Here is a 15,032-nt window from a genome sequence, read left to right as displayed (position 1 = left end):
ATTCGACAAAAGTTGAGAACATTTTCATGTTTTATGCAGCATTACTAGTCAAATGAATGTCAGATTTATGTATCCCTCTCCTACATTGCAAAATACACACTATTGTTAAACATTTGTGCTTAGTTCTGTGGGATGTCATACTTATAAAATTCTGGTGAGGGTGAGGGTGGTGAGTAAATGGAATGAGCTGCCAGAGGAGGTAGTTGAGTCAGGCACTGTAAAGGGCCTGTCCCACTTGGGCAACATTTTCGGCGACAGCGTGACACGAGGTTGTCGCGGCGTGGTCGGGGCGTGACGCGGGGTGACGCACGTAGTAACGTGCGGTGTCTCCCTGTCGCCCCTGGATTTTGGAATATTCAAAATCTCCAGGTGACATCTGGGCGTCCCATCATGACATGCGCCGTGTCACACACTAACGTGCGCTGCCCTGCGGGTGGCGCCCGGTGACGCGGGTATATAAAGCGCCAACTTATCCGTTAAAAAGTTATTAGCGCTTAGATTTATAGTAGATAAGTTAATTTTCAATGTGATTATTAGACTTCGGTGTAACCTTGTTGTGAAGGCGGGTGACGCAGATTGTCGTAGCTGGACGTGACGGTGACGCGGAGTGTCGTACAACTTGACGGCTTTTAGGGCGCGAGTCGCTGACGTTCGCAGTCGCCGAAAAAAATTGCAAAGTGTGACAGGCCCTTGATAACATTTAAAAGACATTTGGACGGGTACGTGGATATGAAAGGGTTAGAATAGTACAGGCCAAATGTGGGCAGGTGGATCTAGTGTGGATGGGACATTTTTGCTCGGTATGTGGAACTTGGGAGGAAGCGTCTATTTCCGTCTTGTGCGACTCTATGACTCCAAAACATGGTCAATGGATGGACATAATGTTGTAAGATTATCTGCATTTATGTGGAAAAAAATGTCTTCGCTATATTTATAATGAAATAAATCTTGGCCTTCTAAATGGCTGAACAACCCTTATGCAAATTAAGGCATAAATATTTTTTTTTAACACGCTAAGTACTGGCGTAACTCAGCCAGTCATGCAGCATTTCTGAAGACCATGGAAAGGTGACGTTTCCGCTACCTCCTTAGACTGATTGTAGTCGGGGCCCGATGCACGTTCTCCAGAGATGCTGCCTGATCCCGCTGAGTTACTCCAGCACTGTTCTTTTTTTAATTTTGTAAACCAGCGTCTGCAGTTCCTTGTGTCTACATTTGAAGGCGTAAAGTTTTGTACATTATCCTCTGGTCATTGTTGAATGGGTGATCTCAGCTTGGACAGCAGGAAGGCGCTGACGGCAGAATTGTCCACCACACTGTTGGATTAGTGAAGGGGAAATTGGCCTCCGATCCTGCTCTTCAGTGTTATCCAGCATCCTTGCTGCCCGAAACGTCACCTATTCCCTTTTCTCCACGGAAGCTGCCTGAACCGCTGAGTTACTCCTGCATTTTATGTCTATTCCCTGCTTCAAGAGTGTGTGTGGGTGGGTGGGTGCGCTCAATTAGTATAGTACTTGGTCTATCTTTGCAATTCACTCTAATCAAATGACTACGATTGAGCCTTGTGCATGGACAATGGTCAAGAAGAGAGAGAGAGTAGCCAGCGACCCTGTTTAGATAGATAGATAGATAGATAGATAGATAGATAGATAGATAGATAGATAGATAGATAGATAGATAGATAGATAGATAGATAGATAGATAGATAGATAGATAGAAAAATTAGGTGCAGGAGTAGGCCATTCGGCCCTTCGAGCCTGCACCGCCATTCAATATGATCATGGCTGATCATCCAACTCAGTATCCCGTACCTGCCTTCTCTCCATACCCCCTGATCCCCTTAGCCACAAGGGCCACATCTAACTCCCCCTTAAATATAGCCAATGAACTGGCCTCAACTACCCTCTGTGGCAGAGAGTTCCAGAGATTCACCACTCTCTGTGTGAAAAAAGTTCTTCTCATACTCGTTAGTTTAGTCTCTCGAAGATAGAGATAGATAGATAGATAGATAGAGGAGATAGATAGATAGATAGATAGATAGATAGATAGTAGAATCTGAGATAGATAGATAGATAGATAGATAGATAGATAGATAGTAGATAGATAGATAGCCGGAGGAGGTAGATTGATATAATTTATTGCCACACAACCAGGGTCGGTGGAAATTTGGGTTAGTTTAGGAAAGAACTGCAGATGCTGGTTTAAATTGAAGATAGACACAAAATGCTGGAGTAACTCAGTGGGACAGGCAGCATCTCTGGAGAGAAGGGATGGGTGACGTTTCAGGTTGAGACCCTTGTTCAGTCTGACCCGAAGCGCCCACCCATCCCTTCTCTCCAGAGATGCTGCCTGTCCCGCTGAGTTACTCCAGCATTCTGTGCCTACTCGTTAGTTTAGTCTCTCGCCCCCAGAGTTGGGCATTTGAGAACCAGAGGACACAGGTTTAAGGTGAAGGGGGAAAGATTTAGTAGGAATCTGAGGGGTAACTTTTTCACACAGAGGGTGGTGGGTGTATGGAACGAGCTGCCGGAGGAGGTAGTTGAGGCTGGGACTATCCCGACATTTACAAAGCAATTAGACGGGTATATGGATAGGACTGGTTTAGAGGGATATGGGCCAAATGCAGGCAGGTGGGACTAGTGTAGCTGGGACCAGCTGGGCAAGTTGAGCCGAAGGGCATGTTTCCACACGGTATGAATCTATCACTCTAGTTGTAGTTTAGAGATACAGCGTGGAAACAGGCCCTTCGGCCCATCGAGTCCACGCTGACCATCGAATACCCGTTCACACTATTTCTATGTTATCACACTTGTGCATCCTTCACACTAAGGGCAATTTATTGAGGCCAAGAGTCCTGCACGCCTTTGGGGCATGGGATCAGTTGGGGAATGAGGAAACGTACAGAGCGGAGACGGAGGGAGAAAGAAAATGCCAGAAAAAAGCATCATCGTTTCAACTGTAATGCACATTACTAGGTCATAAGTGATAGGTGTAGATTTAGGCCATTCGGCCCATCCAGTCTACTCCGCCATTCAATCATGGCTGATCTATCTCTCCGTCCTAATCCCATTCTCCTGCCTTCTCCCCATAACCTCTGACACCCGTACTAATAGAAACATAGAAAGATAGAAATTAGGTGCAGGAGTAGGCCATTCGGCCCTTCGAGCCTGCACCGCCATTCAATATGATCATGGCTGATCATCCAACTCAGTATCCCGTACCTGCCTTCTCTCCATACCCCCTGATCCCCTTAGCCACAAGGGCCACATCTAACTCCCTCTTAAATATAGCCAATGAACTGGCCTCAACTACCCTCTGTGGCAGAGAGTTCCAGAGATTCACCACTCTCTGCGTGAAAAAAGTTCTTCTCATCTCGGTTTTAAAGGATTTCCCCCTTATCCTCAAGCTGTGACCCCTTGTCCTGGACTTCCCTAACATCGGGAACAATCTTCCTGCATCTAGCCTGTCCAACCCCTTAAGAATTTTGTAAGTTTCTATAAGATCCCCTCTCAATCTTCTAAATTCTAGAGAGTATAAACCAAGTCTATCCAGTCTTTCTTCATAAGACAGTCCTGACATCCCAGGAATCAGTCTGGTGAACCTTCTCTGCACTCCCTCTATGGCAATAATGTCCTTCCTCAGATTTGGAGACCAAAACTGTACGCAATACTCCAGGCGTGGTCTCACCAAGACCCTGTACAACTGCAGTAGAACCTCCCTGCTCCTATACTCAAATCCTTTTGCAATGAAAGCTAACATACCATTCGCTTTCTTTACTGCCTGCTGCACCTGCATGCCTACCTTCAATGACTGGGGTACCATGACACCCAGGTCTCGCTGCATCTCCCCCTTTCTCAATCGGCCACCATTTAGATAATAGTCTGTTTTCCCGTTTTTGCCACCAAAATGGATAACCTCACATATATAATTATAATCAAGAATCTATCTTTTTCTCACAGAGAATGGCGGGTCTGTAGAATTCTCTGCCTCGGAGGGCGGTGGAGGCCGGTTCTCTGGATGCTTTCAAGAGATGGGCTCTTAAAAATGGCGGAGTCGGGGGATATGGGGAGAAGGCAGGAACGGGGTACTGAGAGTGGAAGATCAGCCATGATCACATTGAATGGCGGTGCTGGCTCGAAGGGCCGAATGGCCTACTCCTGCACCTATTGACTTTTGTCTATTATCTCTGCTTTAATGATATCCACTGACATGGCCTCCACAGCCTTCTATGGTGAAGAAGTCTACAGATTCGCCTCCCTCTTTAGGAAAGAGATGAGAAATCTCTTCTCATCTCTTTCCTAAAGGAACATCCTTTAATACTGAGGCTGTGACCTCTAGTCCTGGACTCTCCCACCAGTGGAAACATCCTCTCCACATCCACTCTATCCAGGCCTTTCACTATTCAGTGCGCGTCAATGAGGTCCCCCCTCATTCTTCTAAACTCCAGCGAGTGCAGGCCTAGTGCCGGCAAACGCTCATCATGGGTTAACCCACTCATTCCTGGGTGGCATGAAATGGTCGCAATTATATCAACCTTTTTGCATTGCTCTACTCAAGATGAGTGTTCATCAAGCTGACATGTACAAGCGTTAGTATTTTTCCAACACGCTTTCCACATGCGGTTTTATGAGGCAGCGGTTATAAATGGTGCGGCTGCAGCAGGAAGGAGAAAATGTTTCGATCGGGTTTTGTGGAGCATCACAACAGTAATTAGCGAGTCTGCCTTTCACACGTAAGGCAAGTATGATGGTATGTTAATAGCCTAGTGGGGAGCCAGCGGAGGGGAAAATATCGCCACAGATTCAAAGCAGAATGTTCCGAATCATTCTTAAATATATGTGGTGCAAAGAGCTGCATCACCGGTGATGCAGGCAGGCTGAAATCCAAACAAACGTTATGTAAATGCAAAAACCATTTACAGCCAGCACAGCTGGGGAGGGAGGGAGGGAGGGAGGGGAAAAAAAAGAATTTTGAAGACAAAATTGGGATGCAATCCTTCGCCCCCTCTTCGTGTTGTGCCTTGGCTTTTCTGAAGCTAAAGCGGTGAAGATTCTGCACAGTTGCAAGGCGCCAGGCACAGTGGTTTCATCTCAGCTTGCAGAAATGGAGAAAAAATAGCAAGAGCTAGTAAGTAAGTGATTCAGTAATTTTTTTTTTTTCCGGCACTGTTTTTTTCAGTCTCATGCCATGTGTTGGTCACAGGCGTTCTGACATTTTGAGTTGCTTCTGTGTTTAAAATTTTTTTAAATATAAATGTGTTATGGTATCGGTGTACAGTTCGTCATGCTGGTATAGAAATGGCCATTTGCTTAATTGATCTTTTAATAATGAAACGCTGATGTGCGAGTCTTACTGGACGCTGTTCTGTTTTCTCAATTAGTGGAAGAGTTGCACTTTGTATTTTGAAATGGTCGCTTATTGCCTTTTAATTACATCAGTATGCAAATTTACAGCAACAAGAAATGTAGCTCCATTCATTGAATCTATCGGCACTGTCAAAGGTTTGTGTTTGAGGTGTCGGCATGAGGAGCAAGTGTTCTTGCTCTGCCTTTGCTTTACGGTCATAGAAGATTTTTTTTTAAGCCAAACACAAGATGAAATTTAGCATTAGATTCAGTACGCTCTGGCTGTTCAATGCAAGGGAAGAGAAATACTGTAAGTATTGCATGTGCAAGCAAGCACCACCATGTTATAGAATGAAGGGTGACCAGATTGTGCATATCATTCTTTACTTGCAAAAATTATTCCCATAACTAAAAGGTGTTTTGCAACATTTAGTTTTAATTCCTAAGGTGGTCTTGTGTGGGGAAAATGGATTTTTGGCTTGGAGCAAGGTCAACCTCTTTACATGCCTTATGTAATCATCTCATATTTACTTTGCTTAATATTACATTTTTCGAATGGAAAGTTCTTTGTCACATTGGCAAATAAACACTTCAGGAGCTCGATGCAATGGGTTTTATTAAGCCACAAGTGTGTGGGTGTGGGTAGGGAAACGGGCATTCGACCAAAGTAACTGCAGACGCTGTAAATCTGATATATTAACGGCATCCTGAAAAGATGCAGCAGGTCGGGCAGCATCTGCGGGAAGAGAAACTGTCAAAGCTTCACGATTGCGATCCTTCGTCGGGTCCCGAGGTGTCCGTTGTAGGGGATGCATTCCGTACCAATCTAAGTCCACATTTCTAAAAGACCGGGCAATGCATTTGTATTAACAGTGAAAACAAGGAACTGCAGAGGCTGGTTTACAAAATTAAGACACAAAATGCTGGAATAGCTCAGTGGGTCAGACAGCATTTCTGTCGAGCATCGATAGGTGACGTTGCAATCCAAAAGTCACCTGTCCACGTTCCAACCTGCTGAGTTACTTCAACACTTTGTGTCTTTTTTAATTGTGATCCTTATTATTCCATTTTGCAACAGTGAACATTGACAGACTATTTTTTCAGGGTAGAGGGATCTAAAACTAGAGGGCAGGTGAAGAGATTTAAGAGGCAACCTTTTCACTCCGAGTATAGTCCGTACCTGGAATCAGCTGCCAGAGGAAGTTGTAGAAGTAGAAACATAATGAATTGTGAATTTGGACAAATATATGGATAGCAGGTTATGACCCCAAATGTGCTGTTCTCCCAGTGTGCTTGTGGTTTCACTCTGGCAGTAGAGGAGGTCCAGGACAGAATGGTCGGAATGGGAATAGGATTTTGACATGGTTAGCCGACCTTGGTGACCAGAATGCAAGTTTATGTTTTGTTTTGAGATCTACACTGTGGAAATAGGCCCTTCGGCCCAGCGAGTCTGCGCTGAACAACAATCTATCCTACACACTAGGCAATCAACCTACAAACCTGTACGTCTTGGCGATGCGGGAGGAAATCGGAGCACCCAGATGAAACCCATGCGGTTACAGGGAGAACGTACAAACTCTGGACCGACAGCAACCGGGTCTCTGGCGCATTACGCAGCAACTGTGCCACCGTGCCGCCAGCGTTCAGCGAAACGTTTGCCTAGTCTATGCTGGATAGTCTGAGGACTGGCTTCACCTCGCCTCCCTTGAGTCTCCCACCCACCTGTCCATTGTGGGTCAGAGACTGCCTCAACCATGAGCAGTGTCCAGTGGGCAAACTGATCACATGTTAGCAGGAGGTAAAGCCCTTTTCTTGTGTAATATATGCAAAAAGAATGTCAGTGTGCAGTTGCATATGGACAATAGACAATAAGTGCAGGGACAGGCCTTTCGGCCCTTCGAGCCAGCACCGCCATTCATTGTGATCAAGGGTGATCATCCCCAATCAGTACTCCCGTTCCTGCGTTCTCCCCATATCCTCTGACTCCGCTATCTTTAAGAGCTCTATCTAACTCTCTCTTGAAAGCATCCAGTGAATTGGCCTCCACCGCCTTCTGAGGCAGAGAATTCCACAGATTCACAACTCTCTGGATGAAAACGTTTTTCCTCATCTCTGTTCTAAATGGATTACCCCTTTATTCTTAAATTGTGGCCCCTGGTTCTGGACTCGCACAACATTGGAAACATGTTTCCTGCCTCTAGCGTGTCGAAACCCTTAATAATCTTATATGTTTCAATAAGATCCCTTCTCATCCTTCTAAATTCCTGTGTATACAAGCTCAGCCGCTCCATTCTATCAACATATGACAGTCCCGCCATCCCGGGAATTAACCTCGTGAACCTACGCTGCACTCCCTCAATAGCAAGAATGTCCTTCCTCAAATTTGGAGACCAAAACTGCACACAATACTCCAGATGTGGTCTCACTAGGGCCCTGTACAACTGCAGAAGGACCTCTTTGCTCCTATACTCAACTCCTCTTGTTACGAAGGCCAACATGCCATTAGCTTTCACATATTTGTCGTATATATGCCAAATAAAGCTTCTACCCAATGATCTATTCGACATGCACCCCCTTTGATCTCTCATTTTCATACCTTGCTGTTCCACATCTCTCGTTTCCCCCTCCCCCGAGTCTGAAGAAGGGTCACGCCCTATTCCTTCTTTCAGGAGATGCTGCCTGACCCGCTGAGTTATTCTAGCGTTTTGCGTTTATCCCCTCTTATTCACAGATGTTACTTTGCTGAATCCTTCTGCAGTTTATTTCGAATCTAAAGACCGTCGACTGAATTTCTGCCATTTTGCATTGATGCTCTGTAATGGTTTACCTGCGAGCCCGTCTGTGACACTGACGACCATGTGTTAGTGCCACATCCCATCAGGCAAGGCCAGCACTTGAATGCAATTGGATAAATAATACCATTATATGGATCGGGGTATCTGCAGTATGAAACTGGATTATGAAAAGTTCTTTATTAATCTCGGATTTGTCATCGTAATTGAACTAGCTGCTTGAACAGCAACTCGTGTTAGCACCAGCATTTTTCGTTCAGTTTAGAGATACAGCGTGGAAACAGGCCCACCGAGTCCACACTAACGTGTAGGAAGGGAACTGCAGACGCTGGTTTAAACCGACGATAGACACAAAATGCTGGAGTAACTCGGCGGGACAGGCAGCGTCTCTGGGGAGAAGGAGCAGGTGACGTTTTGATCTTCAGCGGGGGCGTGACCCGAAACGTCACCCGTTCCTTCTCTCGAGAGATGCTGCCTCTCCCGCTGAGTTACTCCGGCATTCTGTGTCTTTCTTGAGTCCACACTCACCATCCATCACCCATAGTTCGCTTGGGTCCCTTACAACCCCTGAACGTTGATTTCTCTCATTTCCAGCATTCCCTCTCTCCCACCCGAGTCATCCTTCTAGTTCCACTGTTTACATTCACGTATCCCGTTGTTCTCGCTTCTTTCCCAGCCAACAACGAGCCATTATGGGCTGCATTGTTCCCGAGGTCACCTTGTGCCAGCCATGATTAGTTCTGGCCTTTTCCTCCCTCCGTTTCCCCCTCCCACCCTATACATTCAGTCTGAAGATTAGTTCCGATCCGAAACGTCACCTGTTCCTTGTCTCCAGAGACGCTGCCCGACCCGCTGAGTTACTCCAGCGCCTTGTGTCCACCACCCGTTCACACTAGTTCTATGAAAGCCCACTTTCTGATCCACTTCCTCCACACTTGGAGCATTTTACAGAGGGCCGATTGACCTACAAGCCCACAGGTCTTTGCCATGTGGGATGAAACCAGAGCACCCGGAGGAAACCCACGCGGTCACAGGGAGAACATGCAAGCTTTGCACAGGCAGCAGCCGAGGTCAGGATTGATTCCCGGGTGTCTGGCGCCGTGAGGCAGCGGCTCTGTCCGCCGTGCCGCTGTGTCACCGTACGATACGAGCACAAAGTCGCACTTGGTCATACTAACACCAAGATAATAACTTCCCCAAATAATGAGATGAAGCATAATGGTACGAAGGTACTTGCAATAGATGCGTGACAGTGTATGTTTGCTTCAATTGCCCCACACACTGGATGGAAGGACAATAGATGGACATGTTGCCTCCTCTTGCAAAGTTAATCATAGCCCTACAACATGGAAACAGGCCCTTCGGCCCAATTTGTCCATGCTGACCCAGATGTCCCATTTGCCCGCATTGTTTTCTGGATAATCATAGAAACATAGAAATATAGAAATTAGGTGCAGGAGTAGGCCATTCAGCCCTTCGAGCCTGCACCGCCATTCAATATGATCATGGCTGATCATCCAACTCAGTATCCCGTACCTGCCTTCTCTCGATACCCCCTGATCCCCTTAGCCACACAAGGGCCACATCTAACTCCCTCTTAAATATAGCCAATGAACTGGCCTCAACTACCCTCTGTGGCAGAGAGTTCCAGAGATTCACCACTCTCTGTGTGAAAAAAGTTCTTCTCATCTCGGTTTTAAAGGATTTCCCCCTTATCCTTAAGCTGTGACCCCTTGTCCTGGACTTCCCTAACATCGGGAACAATCTTCCTGCATCTAGCCTGTCCAACCCCTTAAGAATTTTGTAAGTTTCTATAAGATCCGCTCTCAATCTCCTAAATTCTAGAGAGTATAAACCAAGTCTATCCAGTCTTTCTTCATAAGACAGTCCTGACATCCCAGGAATCAGTCTGGTGAACCTTCTCTGCACTCCCTCTATGGCAATAATGTCCTTCCTCAGATTTGGAGACCAAAACTGTACGCAATACTCCAGGTGTGGTCTCACCAAGACCCTGTACAACTGCAGTAGAACCTCCCTGCTCCTATACTCAAATCCTTTTGCAATGAAAGCTAATCAGCCATTGAGGGAGTGTAGGTTCACAAGGTTAATTCCCAGGATGGCGAGACTGTCATATGTTGATAGAATAGAGCGGCTGGGCTTGTACACACTGAAATTTATAAGGATGAGAGGGGATCAATCGACAATAGGTGCAGGAGTAGGCCATTTGGCCCTTCGAGCCAGCACCGCCATTCAATGTGATCATGGCTGATCATCCCTAATCAGTACCCCATTTCTGCCTTCTCCCCATATCCCCTGACTCCGCTAATTTTAAGATCTCTATCTAGCTCTCTCTTGAAAGCATCCAGAGAACCTGCCTCCACTGCCCTCTGAGGCAGAGAATTCCACAGACTCACAACTCTCTGTGAGAAAAAGTGTTTCCTCGACTCCGTTCTAAATGGCTTACTCCTTATTCTTAAACTGTGGATCTTATTGAAACGTATAGGATTATTAAGGAATTGGTCATAGCTAGAGGCAGGAAACATATTCCCAATGTTGGATGAGTCCAGAACCAGGGGCCACCGAAGCCCGCACACTAGCACACACGAGGGACAATTTACAACGTTACCAAAGCCAATTAAACGACAAACCTGCATGTCCTTGGAGTGTGGGAGGAAACCGGAGCACCCGGAGCAAAACCACGCGGGTCACGGGGAGAACGTACAAACTCCGTACAGACAGCACCTGTAGTCAGGATCCAGGATCCATATCCATTTCACTTGCACTTTTTGTGCAATGTGACAAATAAACCGTATTGTATTGTATCTGGGTCTCTGGCGCTGTGAGGCAGCAACTCTACCGCTGTGCCACCCAAAGGCAGTCTAAGATTAAAGGGGGAAGGCAGGAGGAAGGGATTGAGGGAACAAAAATCAGCCATGATTGAATGACGGCGAATATGTTGATGGGCCGAATGGCCTAATTCTGCTCCCATGTCACATTGAATGGCGGTGCTGGCTCGAAGGGCTAAATGGCCCACTCCTGCACCTATTGTCTATTGCCTTATGATTCCCCCTCGCACCAACTGACACCAATAAAATCCAGGAGTGAGTGAGAAGCACCGTGTCAAATGGTATACATTTTGGCTATTATTACTGCGTCAGTAAACAATGAGTCAGATCATCCAGTCCATATTTAAAACTGCTTTGTTGTGGAATGACGAATATTTTGTTGGAGAACTTTGCAGATGCTGGAAAAATCGAAGGTAGATAAAAATGCTGGAGGAACTCAGTGGGTGAGGCAGCATCTAGGTCTGAAGAAGGGTCTCGACCTTTTCCTTCTCCATAGATGCTGCTCCAAACCCGCTGAGTTTCTCCAGCATTTTTATCTACCCGTTGAATATTGTGTTGAATTAGTTTAATATTTTAGTTTAGTTTAGAGATACAGCGTGGAATCAACCCTTCGGCCCACCGAGCCCGCACCGACCAGCGATCCCCGCACTTTAACACGATGCTACATGCACTAGGGACATTTTGTTACATTTATTCCAAGCAAATGAACCTACAAACCTGGACGTTTTTTGAGTGTGGGCGGAAACAGGAGATCTTGGAGAAAACCCACGGGGAGAACATACAAATTCCGTGCAGACAGCGCCCGTAGCCAGGATCGAACCCAGGTCTCTGGCGCTGTAAGCGCTGTAAGGCAGCGACTGTACCACCGTGCCACACCTTTCTTAACACAATAATGGGGGGAGAGGGGGGGGTGGACTTTCAGAATTAAAGGACGTTCTCTTAGGAAGGAGATGAGGAGGAATTTCTTTAGTCAGAGGACAGTAAATCTGTGGAATTATTTGCCAAAGAAGGCTGTGGAGGCCAAGTCAGTGGATATACTGTATTTATGGCAGGGGTTGATAGATTTTTGATTAAACATAGAAACATAGAAAATACGTGCAGGAGGAGGCCATTCGGCCCTTTGAGCCAGCACCGCCATTCATTGTGATCATGGCTGATCGTCCCCTATCAATAACCCGTGCCTGCCTTCTCCCCATATCCCTTGACTCCACTCGCCCCTAGAGCTCTATCTAACTCTCTCTTAAATCCATCCAGCGACTTGGCCTCCACTGCCCTCTGTGGCAGGGAATTCCATAAATTCACAACTCTCTGGGTGAAAAAGTTTTTTCTCACCTCCGTCTTAAATGACCTCCCCTTTATTCTAAGACTGTGGCCCCTAGTTTTGGACTCGCCCAACATTGGGAAAATTTTTCCTGCATCTAGCTTGTCCAGTCCTTTTAGAATTTTATATGTTTCCGTAAGAATCCCCCCCATCCTTCTAAACTCCAGTACGGGTGTAGGAGGTTTCGGGGAGAGGGCAGGAGAGTGGGGTTAGGAGGGAGAGATAGATCAGCCATTATTAAATGGCGGAGTAGACTTGATGGATCGAATGGCCTAATTCTACTCCTATCACTTACGGCCTTATAACTTTGTAAATATTGAGGTCAGTGTCACAGTTAGCTGGTGATTGAACCTCACGTTGACATAGTCCAGTCGACGACTTTTCAGTACAATATATGTTTGCCCACTTCCCCTGTAATAAGCAATCTGATTGTTTGAGGCTGAAATATAATACTGAACAATTGTAACTGGAGTATTATTCACATTTGTAGTTTCATTTTACATTAGTTAAAAATTGCTCATTGAGGATTTTTTTAACAATTCTTCTTTATAGAAAGGAAGTTGGCAGAGAGACATTCTTCATTGGGGGAAATATACTTACTCTGTGAACTGAACAGCTCAATATACTGTATTGAAGGTAAATTACTGGAAAGGTATAGTGTGTCACATTGCACAAAGATGTCCTTGTATGTACTTCCAGACATTTTGACCCAGAAAGCCACCAATACAACACTCAAAAAGAGGCCAGCACTGCACAGAAGTGAATTGTGTTGAAGTGTCATTAACTAATATGGCATGCTTCAGAATGTTAAATGGCAGTCGCGATTAAGTTGTGGACCTCTGGCGAATGTGCCCTGCTGTCAAATATTCATTAGTTTAGTTTAGAGATACAGCGCGACAGGTTGACAACTTTCTCACTCCCAAATTAGGGACAAAAGGTCAAAATGTGGGACAAGTTCCCGACGGCAATTCGTTGACCGACTGGGCCGTGGCTGGGTGAATGATGAGTTGGCCCGGGTGCTGGACTGCACACAAAGCCCAGCCGGCAGGCGGGCCAGCTGAGGAGTTTTGGCCCGGGCCGTGCGACGTCGCGAGCAAAGTCCGGCGCCCCATCCAACTCATGAACCGATGAACGGCCATGAGAAGGAGGGGTGGTGGTGGTGTCGTCCGATTGAAGCCATTTACTGTTCATCGTTTTTCTGTTTCCATTTACTGATCAGGAGGTCATATGGAATGGGAGTAGAATTAGGCCATTCGGCCCATCAAGTGTACTCCGCCATTCAATCATGGCTGATCTATCTCTCCCTCCGAACCCCATTCTCCTGCCTTCTCCCCATAACCCCTGACACCCGCACTAATCAAGAGTAATGCTGCCATGGTTGGACATGCAACCAAAGAATTGTACATTAAGCAATAATTAAGTCATCTTTAACGTAAGGGTGGTGTAGTTATGAACAAAGCACTTTGTTTAAACCTTGCGTTTAAACTCATTAAATTCTTGATTCGAACAAATAACTACTTCCACTGATATCATCGTTAGAAATGTAACCAAAATATTGTGCTTTGTGTAATATTATATGAGGGTCATCTTTAACTTGAGGGCTGTGTAGTCATTATCATTCTATCTAAGTGAGCTGTTTAAAGTCTTCATTCATCACATTAATTTTTAATGGTGAACAAGCAATTGTAGTAAAGTTGTTGGCATTAACTTCCAGTTTAATTGATGAAAGTAACCCAAAACTAAGAACAAAATTATGTCACGGCACAGAAGCCTTTCATCCTATGCATTGTACAAGTAGTCTATTTATAAATGGAATCGATTTTGGATTCAAATTAATACTTAAAAGGGGAAACAAAAGCTTACAAAAATATATCTTTTGACATATAATTAAAATTGCATGTCTAATCCTTTCTTGTTTTTCGTCGTGTTATTTAAAGCCTACTCTTCAAAGAAGGTGAGGAACAATTGGGCTGTTTAAAATTCCACTGCCAGCTCACTAGGAGTCCACCAGCTTCATTATATCAAAATGTAGGAAACAGCGGTAAGCCCGATGGCTTCAATTCAGAAAATTAGCAATCGCTATTCATTGTACGCGCAGCAGAACTTGCTTACTTAAAACGTTAATGTGGGCCATGGAGGAGCTTGGATAGAGTGGGCATGGAGAGGATAGTGTTTCATGTTTCAGATGTTGACATCGCTGCCATCGTCCGCGCTGAAAAGGACACAAGCTTCCGGCGACAATCAGTGGGAGCCATCACTTGTTGCAATAGATGATGGTGGTAGCAGAATTAGCTCGGGATACTTCCAAGTCTGGACGCTTCTGCTATGGGGCCGAGGACTAGAAGTGTTAGAATTAAAGGGCTTTTTTTAGGAAAGAGATGAGGAAGAATTTCTTTAGTCAGAGGGTGGTGAATCTGTGGAATTTTCTATATTTCTTGCTTTTCTTACCTTTTTTTCCCTACTATTAAATTTAAAATAAGAAGTTGTACATGAAATGTAATATGTTATTCATGTCTTGTGTTATTGTACATCACTTCTAATAAAAATATTTTTTAAAAAAAGAAGGCTGTGGAGGTCAAGTCAGTGGGTATTTGTTAAGGCGGCAGAGATAGATAGATTCCTGGTTAGTACGGGTATCGGGAGTTCTGGGGAGAAGGCAGGACAATGGGGTTAGGAGTGAGAGATGGATCAGCCATGATTGAATGGAGCAGTAGTCTTGATGGGCCGA

General features: G+C 45.4%; 1 protein-coding gene across 9 annotated transcripts in view; it reads left to right on the top strand.

Annotated features, from left to right (window-relative positions):
* prickle2b (prickle homolog 2b) overlaps window positions 1-15,032 on the top strand; it is a 165,556-nt gene that overhangs the window by 98,245 nt on the left and 52,279 nt on the right. Inside the window, exon 1 of one of the 9 annotated variants that reach the window (XM_055647615.1) lies at window positions 5,066-5,131. The exons of the other annotated variants lie outside the window; for them this stretch is intronic. The gene's annotated coding sequence lies outside the window, so the exon portion shown is untranslated. Of the gene's footprint in view, window positions 1-5,065; window positions 5,132-15,032 lie in introns of those variants that run through there. 9 annotated transcript variants of the gene reach the window in all.

This window comes from Leucoraja erinacea, chromosome 16 (genome assembly GCF_028641065.1).
Source record: "Leucoraja erinacea ecotype New England chromosome 16, Leri_hhj_1, whole genome shotgun sequence".
Lineage (NCBI taxonomy): Eukaryota > Metazoa > Chordata > Chondrichthyes > Rajiformes > Rajidae > Leucoraja > Leucoraja erinaceus.
This window is presented reverse-complemented; position numbering and strand designations above follow the sequence as displayed.